Below are 22,746 nucleotides of genomic sequence, written 5' to 3'. Positions count from 1 at the left end.
AGGAGGCAGGGAGCCGCGCTTTGCCCCCGTCTCCTGCCTCTGCTGAGCCACCGAGTGTTTCTGCCTCGGCTACAGTTTGCTTCCTCATTCCCACATGTTCGGGCGGCAACCTTGGGATGCCGGGGTGGCAGTCTGATTCTTTGTCCTTCTAGGCTACTGAATGTATTTTAATTGAATCAGAATCATGGGCAGAGAAAAAAACCCAAAACACATACACAAAGCCCAAGGCATCAGGACTAGATCCCCCTTCCCCGAAAGAACAAACGGTTAAATAAATAACGAGATGCCAAACCAACCATCACCAAACGAATAAGCCAAAAATCAGCGTCAGCGCCGCAGGAAACGGGAAAGTTTCTGCGCTCTGAAGCTGGTACCGCACGTCAAAGCGAGAATCCAGGGGGAGGGGAGCGGAGCGCAGCCTCAGCCCGGCGCCTGCGAGAGCCGGGGATGCGCTGGTGCGCCCAGCCCTGCATCCCGGAGCGACTGCCCGAGAGATGCTGCTGTGACTTGGTTCTGCGCCGGGAAAAGAACGGCTCCGAGCCCCCACCCCCGTCTCCTCCCGCCCTCCTCTTCCTTCCCCCTCCCCCGGGTCCTGCGGGGAGGCGGGTTTAAGGTGGGTCGTGTGGCCGCGGTAACTTTCCTAACAGAGCCAAAGAGGCGCCCGGAGTCCCCCGCAGCAGCATCGCCCGCCCGTCCTGGGCAGCGGCACCGGCGCCGTGCCCCCGTGCGAGCGGCCCCGGCTCGGCCGAGGCTGCTCGGGCTGCGCTCGCCGCCTCCCGCCGCCGTCCCTCGCCGCAGCCCCGCGGAGCCGGAGCCGGAGCCAGGTCCCGCCGAGGTAGGTGTGAGTCGGGACAAGCGCCGGGCGCTGCCGGGGACGCGGCACCGGAGCCCCGTGCCCGCAGCTGCGGCCCCCACGCCCGGGTTGCTCCTGGCGCTGCTGCGGGGCAAGGAGCATCCTCTGCACGCCCGGCTGCGAGGGACGAAGCCCCTGCCCTGCTCCTCCTGGAACTGCCCGAGCAGCCAGCACGAGCCGGGGGGAGGCAGTCTCTCCCCAGTCCCTTGCCTCAATCTTTGCATTCTCGTTGGTGCTTTTGGAAGTGCTGAGCTGGGAGATGCGTGCGTGGGTGAGATCTTACGGCTTTATTGGGACTCTCCCCTGTCAGAGCTTCTCTCGGAAGCCGCTTCCTGCCCCCCGCGTGGTTTACTGGGGTGTTGTATCGGCACGAACTTTCTTCTGGTTGTAGGACACGGATTTGGTCCCCTCGTGTCCCCGCGTGTCCCCGTCCTGGGGCTGCTGCGCTGCGCGGACTCGGGCTGGCGCTCGCTGCTCGGATTGTAGCGGCTTCCCTTGTCCCTACCTGCCGGGGCTCCTGGTGGGAGAAGGTGTTTGGGGCAGGGAGAAGTTGTAGGATGCAGTGTGTAAGCGACACCTGCGTTTCTAGAGCCTGGAAAGGGGGTGGAATCTCACTCTCTCTGGCGCTACTCGCTGCTGCCAAACATTGCCTTCTTTTGCCTAGGCAGGACTCTGGCCACGCTGCCAGATGGTTCCTAACAAAGAGAGAAGTTTGGGAGTGTCAGGACATCGGCTCCCATCGCAGCGCACAGCTCTGGAGGCTGTGTCTGTCTGTGCCGGTCACTCAGAGAAAGCACGGGGCACCTGATTGATCCAGAGGGGCGGGCAGGGCATCAATAGCTGGGAAACCAAGGCAGCCATCGCTCCTCGTTAAGTAAATCTGTGATCACTGCACGCTGGGCTTAGCCCGTCCTCGCTCCCGTGCAGGAAGAAAGTCCGGAGTTAACTAAAAGGAAGGTTCAATTAATGTCTTTATTGCCCCCGACTTAGAACAGAATTATGTAACACATAAATCAGCCAGAATGAAGCAGTCTGTCTGCCTTCCACGACCTGTCAGATGGGGGAGATCCCACCCCCTGTCATGATCAGTCCTGTATTTTGGTAATAGAAATCTCAGGGTTAGGTGACTGGAGGTTATGTCTCAATTTCACATCATCGGGCTGAGGAAATCTGAGAAGATTTATGCTGGGATATCCAAGTCTGAGTCAGAATCCTTTCCATGCTTAGATGTCTCTTGGAGTCCATCCAGAGCTTTGCTGTCCCTCTTGCTGTTTGGACCTTCCTGCCATGCCTACTTTGTTATTAAATCCCACAAATTTTCCTTCTCAGAGTAGTTAGTGCCTGCTGGATGGATTCTTTCAGGACTATTGCCTTGGTTATAGTGCTGCTAAATAAAGGTGACCAAACTGACTGAACAGCCTCACCACGGGTTGGATTTTAGCCAATCTTTTACTGAGTGTTTATGAACAAGTTGATATTCATGGGTCCTGCTCTGAGGTCTCTTAAAGTTGGTGTGGGACACCTGAAATTGTCTTTGATGAGGTTAATAAATGCTAATAAGCATGTGTGAAATGTTTGCAAAATCAGTTTCAAGGCTTATTTGCCACTAGCAACCTCTGGAGGCTTCTTCAGTGTTCAAACTCTTGAGTTCAGTTTTATTGCTGCTTCTTGCTGATACCTGAGTAAATTTGTTACAGAATTGCAAGAGTTTTATGGTGAAAGTGTTTCAACATATGAAACGTTGAAAATGGTCATGTGGCCATGATCTGTTTTTCAAAACGGTCTCAGTATTGTCTTTATTTCCAGTCACTCCCAGTCACCTCTTTAAAAATTCTGTCATTTTAGTTCAAAAACCCAAATTGGCTGATGTTAAATACTCACTAGTAGGCTGCATTATGTTGCTCCAGCTTTTTACTTATGAAAAAGGCCTAATTTGATCTCTTGGTTTTTTAAAAAGTTAAATATAAATTAATTGTCCAAAGAATCAAACAGAAGCCAACAGTCCCTTTTAAGAAGTCCCATATTTACTGTGAATGAGGCACTCAGCTATTTTCACTTTGAACAATCCATCGTGCTTTAAACACCAGGCAGCAGAATTAATATTTAAGCAAATGCATACGGCAAAACTATAAATCACAGAAAACAGTTAATTATATTGGAGCTGTGAAAATACCTTCGAGTAGAGTCTGAAATAGCATAAACTATTTCTCTCTAGCATGATCACAATTCTTGCAAACCTTTTATCCTTGTATGTGAAATCAGTTCTAATTCTGTGTTCCCGCAAAGCATGTTCTTGGTTATTGTTTTCAAAACCATGTGGTTTGGGTTACTATTTGAATATAATATTTATGATACTACTTTGGTTGTTCAGCTTAAAAAGGGAAGTGCTGCATACCATTGCATATTAAAAAGCTTCCGTGTAATTACTGCTTTTTGCAGTACTGCTGTGCAAATCTCTGGGTCGGGAATTTAAATGGCGATTTTACAGAGTTCACAGTTACTTTGTATAAAAGCCATAAGTCTCCTTCTAGAAACATGGGGGCTGCAGGCACTGGGGAGTGTGGAGTGTGGTGCCTGCACTGGTTTTTACCTTTTTCTTATTGCAGCATCTATGCTTGCCATTGGCCTTTGTTACTGCCAGGTGCATAGAGTGTGGTGGGCTCCCCCAAACCATTATCTGTTGGTCCCCTTTGGGTCTGCATTACCTATTTCCACATGTACTGTCATATTGTCATCCTATCCAAATATGTCTGATCTGGTTGCACCTTGCAGAGGAGTGCATGACATGGGAGCACTTCACTGCCCCTCTCTGCCTTGCCTATCCATGCAAAGGAACCTGTGAGGCTGCAAGAGGCAGAGTCTGTTGCCAACTCAAAGCCAAAGTCCCTGGGAGGTTCTTCAGGGATGGTGATGGACCTAAGACCATGCTGTAGATGTCTGTAGGATTCAGGCCACACAATCCCCTTAGGTTCCCCAGGGTATCCTGCCTGGTCTCCAGTTGCTGCTCCACCAGAGTTCCTTTGTCCTGGGGGACACACATTGGATCTGGTGCCCAATGCAGATATCTTGGTTTTCCTCATGTGTCTCAAATAGCACTTGGGATCCCTGTAAAGCCACAGCATCCTGCCCTGACTATCTCACATATTACAAAAAATGGCTAATATGTAAAACCCTGTTTCAAAGAAATGGTTACAATTACCATTGTGAATAAATTAGTTCCCCCCAGAAAGGCTTGTTCAGATATTAATGGAAAAGATAGAAAAAATTCCCCCTCATTGTTCTATGCCCTGCAGACTGACCATGCTGCCAGATCCACCCGTATGTTCCTTTGCACAAAACTGATTGAAACCTCTGTGGAGAAGTTCTGTATGTTAAAGAGTGAGACATGAAAAAGCTTGTAGAAAATGAAAGGAGCCAGTCTCAGAGGAGACAAATCCCAGACAGAATCAGTTTGAGATTGCCAGAAGAATTCATCTATATGACACTTCTCTGCGAATCCTGTGAGTAATGTACAATCAATGTGTGCAGGTAGAGAGGAGGAACTTTAAGAGTTTGTAGAATGTGACCATTACCTTATGAATCACAGGTAAAGTACCAAATTCATGAAGAGAAAATGTCCCACACTGCTGTGAAGATCAGACTCAGTAGCTGTGAGAGGGGGCTGCAGCCCAGAGAATCTGAGGCATTCAGTCAAGATGACCAAACACGAGTGCAGAATTCTCCAGGATGAGTGTGTTTACAAACACTTGGATCTGACCAGCAGAGCTCAGCCCTCCAGGCAGGTTCTCTAGTCTGGCCGCTGCTCTAAAGGGAAGCTATTGAAATTTGTATGAAAGCTTCTTTCTGAGCGAGGCAGAGAGGTACAAGATGAAGGTCACCACTTAGCCCGCTCACAGAAATGCAGCAGGGATGAAGAGCTCACCCAACTCACACCAGATCTCAAACAAGAGCAGAACTTTAGGGCTCACTTTTCCCTTTGCAGTAAGAGCAGCACTGAGAATTTCTGCTGGTACCAGCCTGAGAACAAAGGCTAATGAATGAATGAATAGGCACGAGGCTGAAATGAGATTCACTGCTGAACATGTGCTCTGCCTGGAGGAGGAGGAAGAGAGAGTAGTTGAGTGAAAATGGTTCTGTGCACTAACTTCACACAGTTCATTTTCTAGGGTTTTTTTCACCAAAAACATTTCATAAGGGCTAATAGTCACTCTGAAAAATATTTTAAAGGGTCAAAAAGGCACTACAAAACTTGCCAGAATATGACAGCTGACAGGTTGCCCAAGTGAGGAATTTGTAAACAAGTTTTTGTGTTGGTTTTTTTTTTGCTTGGTTTGTTTTGGTTTTTATTCTTTTGATATTTAACTGGTAGATATGAGTGGAAATATGTTCAGGTTCTCCTAAGCTCAGATATTCAGAAGTTTTACTTAGCCTTTTATCTTGGATTCCTTGTTAAGATCTAGACTTTTGCTAACCTCCTGCTTTATCACAAGTCTTACAGAACATAATTTTTAGCAAGGTTTATGGAGTGTTGTGAACACATGAAAATCTGATTTCTCTGGAACACAGATAGGAGGAAAAAGCTATAGAGAAATGATCAGGTGGAGTATTGGAATTCACAGTGGCCTCCTAAAGGGGCCAAACCAGGAAGGGAAATTAACAGCTTTAAAGCTTTTTAAAGAGCTTTAAAGTTAAAGGATATAACCTATTTCTGTAGATTGTAGGGATGGATAAGGTGCTTTGGGAGCATATCCTACTTTTTTATATGTTTGAGTCTTTAACACACATCTGGTTTCGAGACAATTACTTGAATAGTAAAAACCATTGTTTGGACATTGCTGTTTTAAGAGCCTTTAAAGCTTTGTAGAGGTTTTGATACAAATATTTTTTTACCAGTATAAAACATGGAGGTGCACTGACATAAATCCAGTGTAAGCATGAGGAGAATCAAGTTCTTTATCATGCTTTTAAAATCCACCAAGTGAGGGAAGCATGGATGATTTGTAAGTAGTCAACTGGCATATGGTACCATTATGATAACATCATGTTCACAGCACTTTCCAGATTGATATACAACCTTTCTAAAATAAGCTCTGCAGAAAAATAAAGAAGAATGTAAAGTCATTTAGCAGCCAGCACGCTGTTGGCACAGCACAGGACACTGGGAGGTGACTTCTCTGCCACTCTGTGTGTCATGTGAGTTGTGCATCACAGTCTGGTCCCTACTGACAGATACTCACTCCAGAAAGGTGCCCGTGCCCCCGTGTGCTGGGGCTGATTCCTGCTCTCTGAATGCAGCATTTCTCCAGGAAATGCTGCTTTCATTCCCAGCCCACAGCCCTGGCCAAGTCACGGGCTTAGCACAACCTATGGAATTTGCTTCTCAGGAGGAAGTCCAGAGTTAAGCCCTTTGTTAGCAGTGGAAAGAAAGAGGCTGGGGTTACCTGGGGATGCAGACTGAATTATCCTCTAGGTCTGGATGGAAATATCCAGACTGAGATGGAAACTGTCTCGTTGACCTGCTGTGTCATTTATGGTTCTCGAGGAACAGGAAAACCATAAATATTCTTAGAAGCAGGAGCCTTGACAAGACAAACTGCAGCAATGTTTCACTTTTCAAAGGGCTTTTATCTGCTTGCCACAGCTAGCTTAATTCTGTTAAAGAATTAAGACAATAATACTTTATTGTAGCATAAATTTTACTTTTGTTTGCCTTCATTTAAATGCACAAGCTGTAAATATAATTTTAAAGAAGTGCTGGCTGATTAATTTGAATTTATATTAATTTCTGTGCATTAAAATGGATATGGCAAATCAAAACCATTCAAGTCATAACACCTTCCATTCCTCAAAGTGAGGAAAAATATCTGATGTGGCAATGTTCTTCACCCCTTCTCCACTTCTAATTTCTTTTTGCTTGCATATTCCACATAGGCATTTTATCAACCAGACAAAACTAGTCAGTTGTTTTATAGACACAATTCAAGCATCAGAAAATGTAATTCTTGGTGTTCTTATGCAATGTTTTCTCCAAACACCATGTGACCAGTCATTCTCTGAAACTGCAAGGAGAGAGGAGTTCTATGCCTGCATTTATTTGCAAAGGATTGGGTTTTTGGAGGCTTGTTTTGGCAGGAGATGTCACCTTTAGGATGAGTTGCCTTCTGGACATGTCACCTGTCCCCTTGCTCCATGGAGGTCTAGGTAGTCTTGGCAAGCTGCTGGTCCTGACCAGAGCAGGCCAGGCATCCATCCAGCTTTTGCACTGCAATTTGGAGAGATGGACCCCACCTTTTCATAATAATGCCTGGTTTTCATTTTACTTGTGAAGAAAGACTAAAAACCTTATGGTAAATGAATGAACGAACAAATTTGAAAATTATCATTTGTAGCTCTGAGCTTCAGTTTAGACATGATGAGTTTTGATAGCTGTAGTGTTCCAGAATGACAGAGCTGAGCACATCTCAAGTAGGAGCAATGGTTTTGCTGTTTTTTCTGTAAGCTTTCCCTGACGATTTTTGGATGTAACCCTAACTAATGGAGGTAATCTTTCAGCTGGAAATGTCATTGCACTGAGTTATGTTGAACTTGTTTTGAGGAGCAAAGTACAGTAACTGCAGTCACTGACCAGAACTACTGGTAATAACTTTGCCAGAACACTGCAAAATACTTGAAAATTAAATACTCCAACAAATCAGTTTTTGGTGGTGGTGAGTGTAAATTACCTCAGGAAGTCCTTTTGGGTTAGATTCTTTAGTGCCATTATAGTGTCTTAAATTATGTGTTATATGTTGGACAGGGAAGACATCAGCAGCCTATAGGGTGTGTTAATAGTAATTGAGGATTAATTAGATGGAGTCTGTGCAGTGAGGGCTACTGGGAATGTCACCAAAATGACAAGAGTCGTGAATTATATTTACAAAATATTCATTTATAATAAATACTGGTGGTCAAATATGCAGGAAGATTTGTGATCTATGCATGGAAGGAGACTCATTTGCAGTGCCTGGTGCAGGAGAGGATCCATCCACTTGTTACCCAGCACTGGGTTATGAATGCTGCAGGGCAGGAATTGTGATTTATGGGAGCTGAGGTCTGTGCAATGACAAAATACCATCTGCTGCTTGTGGTCAGAAGGTAGCAAATGAGTGAATGTAGGTGTTCTTAACAGCTGAGGCAGATGCTACATCCATTCCAATCCGCAGGAACCTGGGAAAGTTTTATTTTTCTTACTCTATTTTGATTTATATTGTACCACTCTGGCTCATGAAGATGTAAGTGAAATTTATTTCTCAAAATATGTTCCGTGGGATTGTTTGTGGATGATCTGAGCCCAGCCTGGAAACTGAGCTTGTTCCTCTTGCTCTGATCTGTAAAATGCAAAAAATGTGGGAACTCTGGATAAGGGGCAAACAATGTTAAACAGCAAGGCAATGGGAAATAGCTTGAAGGCAGAGGTGTGTGGGTAGGAAGGACAGAGAAAGTCACTTATATATAGAAAAAAGTGAGAAAAAGAAGCACAATTAAGAAAATAAACATGAAGGGACAAAGGGACAACTAAATAAAATTCAGTAACAGCTCACTCAGAATCACTGACTTGAGAACGTGAAGTGAGGAATCAGATCTGTTTATGGTGTGCAAAAGCCTTTTGCCTGACAGAAAGAGAGATAAATAGTTAGCAGGATGCTGCTGCACTGAGTAGTGTCCAGCATCTAACACTGATGTTTTCTAGATAGTCCAAGCATCCGCCCAATTTTTTGAAAATAGGTTTTTCCCTGCTGTCCTATTGTTCTGCAGGTCTCTTGCTTTATCCTCCCCAGCCTCCTTTTAGGTTTTCTATTCCCCTTGTAGTACAGAGCTAAGGTTGAGGTTTTCTTTTGCATGCAGGCATTGAAAGGCTGGAGAACTACTTAAAATAATGTGCACTGGAAGCTGAATATAAACTCGTAGTTCTGTTGACTTTTGGAAGAGAAACATGTTTTCACAGGTACTCTGAATGGAACAGGCTCTGGTGTTCACACACAGCCAGCGATGAGCAGGCTGCTGCAGGGAATATCCTCAGCTTGCAGAGGTGCTGCAGGGATGTGAGTGCCTGGTGTGTTTAGGCAAAGGGATATGGAAATGTTGGGCTCAGATTGTTCTGTGCTGCTGAACTGTGCTCAAAGCAGTGCCCAGAGAGGGAAGGGCAGGTGTGTCTGTGCTGCTTTTCCTCTTGCTGGTGGAACATGGGCTCAGTTTGGCCATTGCTTGGTTTTGCCATTGCCAACAGGCAGCACAATGCCTGGATTAGTGCTGGATTTACTTCAGTGAACCCATTTGGGAACCATGGAATCATAGAGTGTCCTGAATTAGAAGGGACCCACAAGGATAACTGAAATCTGACTCCTGGCCCTGCACAGGGCACCCCAAGAATCCTCCCGTGTTCCTGAGACCTTTGACTCTCTTTACAGAAAAGTTACTTCTTTTCAGTTTAAAAGCATCTTCCCATATTTCATGGTGCTTGCATATCACTTATTTATATGTTCCACTTGATGGCAAAAATAAAAAGTGCTGTGAAGTCTTCAGTCCTGCATTAGAGCTCTGGAGAAGAAATGGTGCAAATCAGTGTGCATAAAAATAGCCCTGTTAGGAGGGAGGGGTGAGCTTGACTCCTTGTGTGTGAGGGTGAGCACATCTGCTCTCCTGAATCATCCTGGGGAGCAGTGTGAGGAACACAGCCTTTAAAAGTTGTGTCACTTCAGGTAAATGCTCCAGCCACAGGCAGAAAGATGTTTGAGCAGATGTGGTCCCTGCTCAGGCCATCTGACCCAGGCAGGAGGGAGCAGTGCTGCAGTGTTTGCATTTCACACTGAACCCCAGCTGCCAGCTGGACTCTTCCCAGCTAAAATCTTGGACATCTGTGTAGGAATTCAAAGAAGTCTTGTGTTGCATGTTGCCTGTCATACAAGAAAAAAAATGCTTTGATACAAGTATTTTCTTATATTAGCATAGTAGCTTGTCATTCATTATGTAGGAATTAATAGGAACAAAAAATTCTACTTGTCTAGCTGAAGCTTATTATTCCAAGGGATGGGAAACAGGAGTTTGGAAATAGGATAGGGTGGTCTTGTGCCATTCCCCTTCCTACTGTAATATTTTTAATTGCACATGAGATTTCAATCTATACATTGTAAGCCAATAACATAACCTGTGTTGCTCACTGGTGTGTTTAACACACTTTATAAGTTTGCTGTGTGAAGGACAACACTTTTGGTTGTTTAAAGCCTCTCTCAAACTGAGTTTCAAACCAAGTCCATGGTGGTGGGAAGTGCTGGCAGCTGAGATATTCAACTGCACTGAAGCCTTGTGTTCTTTGAAGATGAGATTTTCAGAGATATGTAGGACAGTGAGTATTTAAGGACACACAGTTTCTTTGGGTGTCTTTATATAAAATATAGAGTCCTTTATTCTGCTTGAGACCCTCGAGCACTTTAGTAAATTTGATATTAAGTAATAAATGTTACGATTAATGTTGTTTATTTGATAAACCTAGTGCCAGAAAAAGTGATGAGTTATAGGATCAGGAAAGGAGGAGCCTGTCCTTGGCTGTGTCAAAGGCTGCCTCTAATGCTACTGCCTTCTATGTTTTGGGCATACTAATGCTCCTGATATTTTTTTAAATCTTAACATATTTGTAGAGTGCTCCAAGATCCTGTGCAAAGTTCTTGAAAGCACTGTAGGCATCCCTAGGCAAATTAGTCCTGCATTAGCTATAGATCAGTCTGCTCTGCTCATTTCTCTTAATTTTATGGAGGTGACTGCTGCCAGTTGCTGCTAAGTCCAAAGCCAAGTAGTTCTGTTCCAGTTTGTTGCTGTGTTTTGTGCAATTGGATGATCATTGTTTCATTGCAGATCTGATTGTTTTCTCAGCTATCTGAAGTCTGCTTGAAAATAGAAATTGATATGTAAACAAACTTTTCTTCTCTGATAAAATCATATTGGATTTCCCTTTTAATTTCTAATCAGGCAGAAGCTTTTATAAAAAAAAATATTGTGAGCAGGAGAAACACTTCCAAGAAACTATTTAATGTTAGGTCATCTGTGGCTGCATTGATTCCACTCAAAATGCCACAGGAGATGAACACAAAATAATTCTAATTATTTAAAATATTGCTTGCTGTGATAGAACCGTGAGATACACACATCTCTTTTCTTCAGCTGGGACAGGATCTGGTTTTGAACCGGTGTTTGATGTCAGGTGTCTGTTGCTTCAGCTTTTCTAACACTTGCAAGTCATTAACAGCTTCACTGAAAACCAGCTGAAGTTAATGAGTGTATTTCAAAGGACTCAGAATTTGGACCTAAATAAAGAGGCACTATGCTGGTAAATGCTACTCAGTGTCATTAGAATATATTTAAATTAAATAAGATTCTGTTGCCTAATTTAGAAGCCAAAACAAGACCCAAAATGTCCCCGCAAAATGAAACAACTTGTTTTAAAAAGCAGCATATAATGGAACTCCTAAATGCATTTCTAAATATATAAATTCTGTTAAAGTCATATTTATGTTCCCTTAGTCAAGCCACTTCCTCATGATATGTACTGTGCTAATCAATATCCAAATAGAAAGAAATTGAACTTGCAAATGATGAGGCACTCCTTGGGTTTCTCCACTTGCTCCCTAAAGCTTCACGTCAAACACAGTAGACAAATCTTCACATCTAAATAATTCATCTGCAAATGGTGGGAACAAGAGGAGAAGAATAAAAAGACAACGTTGTTCCATGCTAAAATACAATAATGCATTAAAATTAATCAATTTCCTCCTGCTGGGGAACAATCATTTAGAAAACATTTTAATTACCAAAACTGAATAATGGGATCAGTGTTTTTGAGAAGGTTGGATTCACCCTACTGAGCACTGGAGAATCCTCTTCACAGGAGCCCATAAAAATATTGCTGTTTTCAAGTTGCTGCTTTCAATCATGATACTTCTGGGGAGAAATTGGATTTTTTCACAGCAGCTTTTAAGGGAAACGTGAAGTGGACAGCAAGCCTGTTAACTCTTCTGTGCCCAGAGCTTGTCTTGCATGTGCTCCTGTATTTCTCTTTCTTTTGGATGAGAATTGATTGTGCATTGCTTAACACATATCTAAAGTTAAATGTTCAAGCCAGAGAGTTTGGCTGCAACAACAGCCAGTGTTGTAAAGTTGTAAAAATAACATTCTTGTGTCTATATTCAGCCTCACAAGGAAGGAAATGTGCAGGAATCCACCAGTCCAGGCCCTTGTCTTGGCTGACAGCGGTGTTCCAGGAGAGTGGGCATGGTTATTCCATTGGGGATAATGAATTTGGAGTTCAGAATTTGCCATGGAAGAGTCTGCTTTTTTCCTCTGGTGCAGGAGGGTCTTGGTCTCCAGCTCTGATTTCTTGGGCATTTTTCAGAGATCTGAATGTTAGAGACACGAGTCACTAATTTTAGAACATGGTGACTCCCAAGGAATAGCCACTACCTGGCCATCTGGGAAAGCTGGAGGAGACTGTAACAAAAGATGTGTTTGTAGCAGTAGTTTCTGCCCATAGATGGGGTATTTTTGTCTAAATCAGTTTATGTAATTTATATTTTTTTCCCTATCAAACTGTGAAAGTTTGGCTTTGCCATACACATGGCATGGCAGGCACAGAGTCCCATTTACCAACAGGTGTCCAGAGAAGCTGTGGCTGTCCCTGGGTCCCTGGAAGTGTCCCAGATCAGGACAGGGCACTTGGAGCAGCCTGGGACAGTGGAAGGTGCCCCTGCCCATGGGACAGGATGGGCTTTAGGCTCCCTTCCCCCCCAAACCATTCCAGGATTCTCTGATGTGATTCTGTGAAGTCCCACAGAAGGGAAGGGGATGGAAAGGGTCTCAAGGAATCCATTTCACGGGAAGATGACAGAAAATTTTACGTGGGGTGTTTGTACTGGGAGTGGCTTAGAACTGGGGTTTGAGCCAGTGCCAGTCATGGGAGGGGCACAGGGCTTGGCAGGGATGTCCTGGAGCTTTTATTCCACAGCTGAGGACACTGGTCAGCAAAATGATGAAATGAAGGCTACCTGGGTACCTGCTGAAGATTGAATCACCTCAAAGATGAGTTTGCTGAAGCTGCCCTGCACGAATTCCAGGAACATTACACTGACTGGGGTCTTCAGTGTGTGCTCAGGGTAAGCTTCCATCTCAACACTTTGCTGAATCAGGATATTAAGTTTGCAAAGAAAATTAAAATAGATTCACTGAGAATGATGTAAATCTTTATGTTCACAGTAGGGCACAGCAGCAAAGTGAATATCCTGGTAATAAAAGTACCTTGTAACTCGTGGAATGAACAAAGTTCCCAGAATGGTTATTACATGCTGTATTTTCTGTTTTGGATTATTGAAATAGAATTACTGAGAATTAAATTGTATAAAAGGCATTTTCTTTTTTATTTTCTTAATTATTCTTTCATCCACATAAAACTTTTTTCTATCTTGAAATAGTCTTGCTTGGTACTGAAAATTGCTGTAGCATAAGTAAAACCAGTCTAATTGAGATTCATAAATCCACTTTTTAACAAGTACAATTAGAAATAGTTATTAGAGACCAGCTGGAAAACATTAGGGATAAAAATTTACCATAGGAGGCTTTTTATGTGTTTGAGACATTGTTTGATACCAAAACCTAAATTAGATCACCAGAGAAATGAACCTGCTATTTGAAATCTAATTTGTACACAGAAAGTTAATTCTGAATATTCCTATTGATAAAAATTTTTATTATTAGGTCTTGTTAAACTGCCTATTTTTAATGGAAGTCTGACTTTCACAATGCTTTTCCTATAATTAAAATATGAGAAGTAGCAACTTGATTATATTGAGTGCATCTGTGTCCAGTGGCTGTGTAATAAACTTTGGTGCAAGTCAATTCTATTATCTATTATGATTTTTAGAAGTAGAGAAGTTTATTGGGCCTAATTCCAACCCAGTTCAATTCAAAGGAATTGTTCAGTTGGTGTGGCTGGGATGAACATTTTAGGAACCCAAGCACAGGGTTTTAAACAAATTCACATACAGCCACTTCAGTATCTATGACTCACATTTTAAAATTCTGTTAAGTAAAAGAGCTCTTGAGAAAATACATTTATTTCTTAAGAATTTAACAAATAATTCATGTTGGTTATGTGTAATGCTCAATCACAATCAATAGAGGAAATTATGGAAAATCCATTCTCAACTTTTGGTTGAGTTTTCACTTTCCTTCCATTGCAATTCAGGTTTTATTTGGAAAGTGCTGTTGCCACAAAGAAAGAATGCTTTTAGCCTAATTGAACTGAGTGTCTTCAAACAACTTCTCATCAGTCAACTTTGAGGTGTTTTTTCTTATTTGTGGTTAATTGTATTTCCCTCCTGGAAAATTGGACAAATCAATGTAAAAGCAAGAAGATAATTATTAATTTTTTAGGATAAATAGGTAAGTCATGTTAGCTATAATAAGGAGTCTGTGAACAATCCAAATCAAGGACGTAAATTCACTGCAGTCAAATGTTTTACACCATTGATAAATTTGACACGTTTATTACTCATCTAATTAAATTGTGCATGCAGAGCAGGCAGGAACCAACAATGTATGCAGATGTCACATGGATATTTAGTACACTGCTGATTAAGATCAGCTCGTTTACATCACACTGGGCTGATTTGTTATGATCAAACAAAACATGTTCAACAGAAAAGACAATGATTGAGCCAAATTCCATTCTCTGGAAGTTGGACACTCAGCTTTATCAGGCTCGTGTGGGTGACATTAGCAGGAAAAGAGGGCAGGAGCAGGCAGGTGTTCCCTTGCAGCACTTGTTTGCTGGGAATGCTCTGGGAGCACACAGCAGGTGTGGCTGGACCTGTGGCACACCCTGCACTGGGTTGGGGACAGTTCCTGGACAGATGTAGGGATGTGTGGTGTTCCTGTGGCCACAGTGCTCCAGGATTTGGGAGATGAGAGCTCAGGGAAGCTGCTGAGGAAAGCCAAACTGTCCATGGATTGACACTTCATGTTTAAATATCTTTGTAACAAACATATTGAGACAACATCTCAGTTCCTGTGGTGTTTGCACAGGTCCCAGTCCCCACTCAGGGCTTGTTGTTCATCTGCCCTTTTAATGCTACAGCAACAATCAGCTCAGTCCCGTAGCAGCAGGAACTGGGCTTTCCCTTCTTGTCAGCCCTCTCCTGTCACCCATTCCACTGTGAGGCACAGGTGAAGGGAAGCAGCATCCCTGCCTCCTCCTTGAAAAGGCTTCCAAGGCTTGCTGTCAGCCACGAGAGGCCAAGGTGGGTGTTGTTGAGCTGGGTTTTGTCTCTCTGCCTGTATAACTCAGCTCAAGCCATGGTCTGAGTGACATCCAGCTCTCAGGGAACAAGGGTGCACCCAGCAAGGACTTAGTAATCAATATTTTTGTGCCCAACTTTATGAACTGGATTATCACCTCAGAAGGTGATTTTATTTGTTAGGTAATCAAACTGGCTTGTATTCAGAGCCATTTATATCGGGCAATTAATTACCACTTTTTATGCCTTCCAAATTTACTTTTGAAAGAATTGCATTGCCAGGGGCTTTCTATTTCTGGCAAGACTAGAGTGGTGCCAGGATTGGGGTACACACATCCATATGTGTCAAATCCCTGCAGTAGCCTACTTGTTTTATCATGGAATCCTGTGAAGGCAGTTAGCTCAAGGATAAATACCAGGGAAAACCTGTGCTTGCCAATAATGGAAAGCAGAGATGTGAAGACTTTGCTCATCATCTGGCTGGAACTCCAGAAAGCAGAATTCTAAATGTGGAGATTTTCTGATTCCCAGCCCTTGAGTCTGTAGTTTTTGGCACTGACTGAATCAGAGAGAATTTGAGACCTGGACTGGGTCTGTTGAGGATTTGTAACACGAAAAGTGGCATTTGGGAATTCCAAGTGAAAATGGGCAGATCCAGGGTGCTTTCCAGGGATCTCTTAGCGCAGCACCACCCGAGCTATAGGCCAGGAAATAGGAAGGAAATGATCTAGATGACAGATCTATGTTTAAGAATAATCACAGGTTTCAGAACATTTGGAGGTAAAAGCAATCATTTCTAGGGTCTTTTTTGTTTCCTCCTCAGAACGATCAAGGAATCTGGTAGGATTTCAGGCCTTTTGTTACTTTGAGCTTTGACTTCTTGAGAGTGTAGGGTTGCTTGGTTCACTGGACTGGGTCTAAAACAAGAATCTTCCTTTCTGGCCCTGCAGCCAGGAGGAGACAAGGAGATTGCTGATAAGAAGTTGATAATGCTTTAGTTTATACTAGTATGTTCTTTTAGAGCTAAAAAGCTGATGTAATTCAGCAGAGACACCATTAACTTCAGCAAATTTAAAGCACTTCTGTAAGAGAGCATGAAACTCATCCCATGATTTGATTTTGCTGCTGTATTTTCAATCTGGTTAGGGAATAACTCAATAACATTTTCCAGTCAGCTCCAAATTAAATGCAAAATCTTTGTTCTTCAACTGAATAACTTCTAACTTAGAAATAGCCAGAAATATCCTTCCCTGAACATCCTGTACCTGGAGGAAATGTTGTGCCTCACACAAGGAACGAGGTTTTGGCCACTAGTAAAAGCATGTCTTATGGCTTTGTCTTAGAAAATACACATTTTAATCTGAAACTCTGCCATTACCCCTCTTAATTCACTTCATTACGGAACTTTCAAAGCATTTTAGGTGATTCTAGTTTTTAGCTTGTATTTTAACCTCTTTTTAGTACAAATTCCCAGCCTATTACTGTACGTTTATCAAAAGAAGTTGTACATATTCCTATACTGTTTGTATTTCCAGGCACTCCTCCTTCCTTGTGTCCCACACACTCTGAGCCTTCCCAGGCATTACAAGGCTCTTTAAAATTTAGATTTTGTCCTGGTCTACTCTGGTGATTTTATTGCCTCACTGAATTCTTCAGTGGTGCAGAGGAAATGGGCATTTAGGATAAAAATAAGGAAGGCACCTTAAAGGGGCCATTCCAGTTGCTTTAGGTGTAAGATTTCAGGTGGAAACATCATAACTGAAGGTCTTCCTCTTCTCTGGAGTTACATTTTTTTTCCCTTGACACTGCTTTCATTTTATTACAACTTTTTCTTGATAATCAAATACGAGACATGAGGTCTCTTCTTGCTGTGGCCAAGTTCACATGCATAATTCCTTTTAATGCAGCAGCACATCAAGAGCAAAAGACACCACTTGGTGCTCTCAAAACCTCAGCTTCAATATTAAAAACCACATTCCTGGAGCAGTTGTACATGGATCTGTCTGGTGTCAGAACATGGAAAAGCACATTTTTCAGTCATTTAAAATACATCAGTCAAAATGTGGCTGAGTGTACCTGCTGGCTTCATTGACCCTCGTGTTTTTAAGAAACAACTGGTTATTTGGATGTAAATGTGGAACTGACTGACAAGATGAGCCCTTCTGATTTATATCATTTACAGTTTCTTTTGAAAATGAGGACATACTTTGTAGGGATAACTTACAGTGAATTATCTTTGAACCATCTGCTGGAACATTGGAATACTTTCAGTGATGCTTTTCTGGTCATCATTAGGAAATATTTCAAATTGAAATCTTCCATTATGGGAGAGAAATCTTCAGGAAAATTACACTCTTGTAAGTTCTTAATGTAATTAGAAGGACTGTTTTCAGGTTTGTGAGCGGGGGAATTTAGGGAGAAAATAGGAGATAGAAGCACACCTACATGTATATATAAAAGAAATTCTGTGTATGTGTGTATATATATAAAAAAATAGATTATGCAATATATTTTCTTTTCTGGAGTTTTGATTCCATGGTACTCCCTTTATTTGGTTAAAGAAAGGCCATTTCCCCCATATTGCTGACAAAACTGTTAATAGTAGATATATATTTAGGTATAGATGGTACAATGCACCTGATAGCAATGGGAGTATCAGCAGCTTTCTCTAGATTTTGGAGCCAGTGTTCAGTTGTAGGATTAATGTAAATTCATGTATTTTTTCTAAGCATATAACAGAATAGAAAAACCCAAATTACACCAGTACTTAGAAGTTATAATTACCACAGGAGACCTTACCATAAGCAGTAGGAATTTTCTGGGTTTTGAAGGCTCCTAAACTTCTGTGTGAGGAGCTGATGACCTTTGCTGTGTGCTTTTCTCAAGTAGCAGAGAAAGGTAAATTTGCCCATGACAACTTCCAGTCATTTCAGATCATAAGGAGAGTATTTCTCAAATTTATATGACAAAGCTGTGCTGAGATCTTCAAAACGTTTCTCTGGTTACCAAAAGCTCTTTGTTTGAAACTGCTAATGGTGCTGTGCTAAAGCCTCAAGCTTTCTCTCAGTGTCCCCTGCACACCCAGGAGGTTTTGTAGAGCCCTCAAACAGTTGCCTGAAGAACGTGGCAGCCAGGGCTGCACAGACACAGCTCAGGAGAGCTCTCTGGAACTCTTCACGTTCAGCTGATGGGCTTGTGTTATTCTGAGCCAGAGGAAGCTGCCTCCTCCTCCTCTTTCCCCTGCTCTGATAATCACCACAAGATGTTTGGTGCTTCCAAAGAAGGCTGAGTGGCCCTGCCTGGCTCAGTCAGTTCTTTGCCTCTCCTGCTCTTGATGGAATGTCATTCAATATCAGATCTCGATTCAGTTCATTGCACAGCAAAGATTGCACTGGGTTGTTTGGAAGCATCTTTTTTTCCCGGGGCAAATGCACCACATTGTGCAGGACTGGCAAAAGCTCCTGTTTTGTGTCTCTCTCTAGCTCGCAGGCGTGGCTCATCCCACCCTCTGCTGCTTCCCAGTCTGTCAGAGGCACCATTGTCCCATTTTTTACTGTGGAAGCCACCTCGAAATGCCTTTGATGAGAACAAAGGAATAGGCAAAGCCACGTGGCTGTGCTCGAGCAGGCTGGATGCAATATGAACCTCTGAGATTGGGATGAGACTTCAGGCAGGATATCCCATGAGGTTTTTTTGTCATGGAGCAAGGATAGAAGAAATTCAGTGGATCTTCACTGGGGCAAAACTTGCACTGAGGCAGCAGCTCAGGGGAAGGAATGTAACTGAGAAAAAACAGAGGAAAGTGTGTTGGTGTCTTTTTTTGTTTTATCTTCAGCAGATGTTCTCAGTATTATTCCCCATTTCAAAATGGGGAATATTTTATATTATTTATAACTGTTATATTATTCTTCATTCCAGAATGGGGAATACTCAGTCACTCCCAGATTAGTCCACACAGGTTCTGAGGAGAGTCCAGTCTGAGTGAATAAAACAGGAGTGTGAACCTGACAAAGGGGTGCATTCTTGGCAATGCTTTGTAATTTGCAGGTCTACAGGAAAGCACTTCAATATGTGGTTTTTTTTAATAGATTCATATGTCAGTCAATGTCAAAGGGAAAAGTGTTGTGAACTCCTGAACTGAACTCTGATCCATACAGAATCTGCCTCGAGAGAGATCTTTGCAAACTGAGCCATCCAAAATCATAAAGAAATCCCGAAGCCACAAAAAAGATTTGTAAAAGATGTAACTTTAAAACCACAATGTCTTAATCTTAACTGAATGACGGCAACTGTGTCACCAAGCTGCTTGAAGTTTGTTTATTCTTTGTTTCACATGCCTTATCCAAAAAACCTGTGCTCAGGATCTGATCTACCCTTGGCTTGCCTGAGCACTATATGATAAAAAGCAGCTTCCTGCAAAATCTCTCCATCTGTGTATGTTGAAAGGACATTAATTTATGAGTTCACATTCCTCTTGCTGTGACACAATCCCTGCTTTGTGGAGAGCTCCTCTCCATCCTTCATCACTCCAGCCTGGAGGCAGCAACTCCCCAGGCCTGTCCAGCAGGGAATTCTGGAGCCTGTGCTGGGACAGGGGCAGGCTGGGACTCAGACAGTTCTTGGACACTAAAGAAATTAATCCTGAACTTATGCACCAAGTGATCCTAGACCAAAGCCTTTCTGTTCCATGCCTTATAATGGTTTGAATGATCAGAATATAATGGAAACTCTGTGATATATTTATTAATATCTCTCCCAGAATTAATTCCCTTTAAAATATTACTGCCTCCCTTTTTTCAGGCCTGCTGTTTGTGGATGACCTTGCCTTTCTTCTTTTCAGCTGTGCCCATCCACATCACTTGTAGCTTCCCACTGTAGAGCTATAAATCCTCAGCAGCGCTCGCAGACAAGAGCAGATGATTCAGCCCTATCTGCTGCATTAATGTACAATCAAGCAGAACTTAAGCCACAAAGGAAGCCTTGTTGGCTGTGTCATCCCAAGGCATGAGGCAGGAAGTGGAGAGACAATACTGGGCATTTACTTCACAGATGAACAACTTTTGATCTTGCAAATCTTCATGCGTTTGCTTTTATGTAATTCTTACAGAGAATCTTGCATGGCTGCTGCACCATCACTGAGTTGCTCTGTATGCAGCACATCCCATGATCCCTGTTTAGAAAGCTAAGCACAGCCTTCATGGGAGATTTGGAAGAGCTTCAGTGACTCCTGTGCACCATGAATTTGCTACTTTTTCAGCTTGTATTTTAAGCTGAAATTCAGGAGAAAGTATCTTCTTCTTTTATGTGCTTTGTGGTGTCACCTTCAAACCATCTGTAACTGGCCTGTGGAAAAGGATCTAGAAGTTTGCCAGACACAAAACTTTTCCCCACCCAATTTCTTTTTGTATTTATTGATGATTTATTATGCTGTAAAATGTCCTCATTTGCACCCTGAAGTACTCTCCTCCTTTCTCATAAAAAGAAAAATCTTCAAGAGCAGTTTTTAAAATTTATAAGGGGAGGAAAGCCTGAGACTTACGGGGAACAGGATTTGCTCAAGTTTCTACAGTAAATCAGTGTCAAGTGAGAAGCAGGACCACTCTAATCCACTAGAATCATTCCAGATCATTAGTTTATTACAAACACTCTTTAAAGAAATAAGCAGGATATTTTTCCTTCAGTTCTTTGCTCTGTGATAGGTTATATTTTATTGAGATCATCCAGCTCAATGAAACCATGTGCTTTTAGTGGATGTTCCTGGCATAGAAATATGTTGTCAATGCTCTATTGATCTACCTGCACAAGGCAGTCCAACAATGCAGTGTAACTTTAATTCCTTTTGATAGTTTGCTCTTTCTTGACTGGCTCTGCATCTTCAGAGACTGTCTCTGTGCCTGATTAGTATTGTAATTCTTATATTATCTTCTTATATGGTGGAAAGTTCAGATACCTGTTAGAGAAACTGTGTAAAATCTTTATGTCCCCCCTCTTCCCCTCCATTCCTACAGATTTGACTAATGCAGAACCTTAACAACTTTTAAATACTTTCTTAAAAACATCATTTACCTTCTCCATGGTCCTTCCAATATAGGAGCTGTGGGGATTTCAGGCTGTATTGAAGTGATGGAGTTTGTGCAAGAGCAGTGTATCTGCAAAGCAACTTTGCAGTCCATTCATTAAACTTTGTCTTTTTTTTTTCCTCACGTCCACGTAACAAATAGTTGCCATATCCTTCTCAAGAGAGCAGATGGTTAAAATAAAAGCCATTGAAGATCAATGCATAATTTTTGGTGTAACTTAACATCCTGGCCTAAATGGTGGTTTTGTCTCCTGACACAGCACTTCTTTTATTTCATTTCCTCTGAATATTATATCATAACAAATGTGGTGCTTCTTGCAGCATGCTTTAATGTGGAAATCCCAGTGTTAAAAATCAATGAAGTTAATTAGTAGTGATGAATGAGTGAACATTAATTGCCAGACTGGCCATTAGGATTGCGGGCGGTCAGAGCTGTCAGAGGGCTGTAACTGCTCAGCCTCAGCTCAGATTGTTTGCTGCACTGCAGGCACTTTGGTTAGTTTTTCATAATGCTAATTAAATGCCTTGAATAGAAAGTATTAATGAAGGATATAAGTTACCTATCACCAGATCTGCAGAAATATATCAGTGTATCTTTTCTCTTTGTTACATTAAACCACAATTGCCCCACTCGGTGTGGTGATGGGTCAGTCTGGAGCAGCACACTTGACTTCATTAGAATTATTTGAATTTACCACAGTGTGACTGAAATAAAAAACCTGTCAGTTGTGATTTATTTGCTGACTTGCTGTGCCTCAGATTCTTCTTACTATTCACTGAGTAACTCTACAGAGTAAACAACCAGGGTATGAAAGTGACTTTTCCCTGCTCCAGTACCACAAGCAATGAGGCAGAGCTGTGCAGTTATTTGAACACGGGGATGGAACAGATCCTGGCACTGCAAGCAATTAATACTGATTCTTTCATTATCATTTCCTGTCTATCCTTAGCACTGGTGATGTGCAAGCTTCCACACAGCGTGACTGTAGCAAAGTTTGATAATGTCACAAAGCTTCAAGAGGCCCCCCTTCCCTTTCATTATGTCATGAAAGAAGAAGAATGCCCAATCCCAAAGAAAACTCTTTTCTTCTTGCATGACATAACCTCTTTCGTATTTGAAAGTGTAGTGCCAGAAGTTGAATTGCTTGCTATTTAATCTTTACTAGAAGCAGCACAATTTAGCCTTTGGAGGGGAGGAATTGGAGAACAGAAACAAACAGAAATACACGACTGTCTTTCTGGTACAGATAGCTATTAATGGACTCTGAGGCAGGCCAAGCTCTTGCTCAGAGCACAGCAGTTTTTTATAAACCAACAGAGGGCTTTTGGTCTTTGTGGCATTACGCTTTCCTGCTTCTAAACAAAAAAGAAATAAAGCTTGTGTTCACTTGATGAAATGTAAACTGACTTTCTCTAAAAGGAAAACTCTTGCCCTCACAGTGGGTTGTGCAGTTAGTTTGAGTCAGGGTTACCAATATAAGAGTCAGGCAAATTAT

The 22,746-nt window shown here is 42.3% G+C and overlaps 1 protein-coding gene across 6 annotated transcripts in view; it reads left to right on the top strand.

Moving 5' to 3' along the window:
• Positions 1–399: 399 nt before the first annotated feature.
• Positions 400–22,746, top strand: part of MEGF11 (multiple EGF like domains 11) — a 252,056-nt gene continuing 229,709 nt past the window's right edge. For 2 of the 6 annotated variants that reach the window (XM_039723401.1, XM_039723400.1), the window contains exon 1: positions 400–835. The gene's annotated coding sequence lies outside the window, so the exon portion shown is untranslated. The remainder of the gene's footprint in view (positions 836–22,746) is intronic. The other 4 variants (XM_039723398.1, XM_039723397.1, XM_039723396.1 and 1 more) reach the window with 3 other exon arrangements.

The sequence above is a fragment of the Passer montanus genome, unplaced genomic scaffold, assembly GCF_014805655.1.
Source record: "Passer montanus isolate IOZ18808 unplaced genomic scaffold, ASM1480565v1 scaffold5, whole genome shotgun sequence".
NCBI lineage: Eukaryota > Metazoa > Chordata > Aves > Passeriformes > Passeridae > Passer > Passer montanus.
Note: the sequence above shows the minus strand (reverse complement) of the source record. Positions and strands in the feature narration are given on the sequence as shown.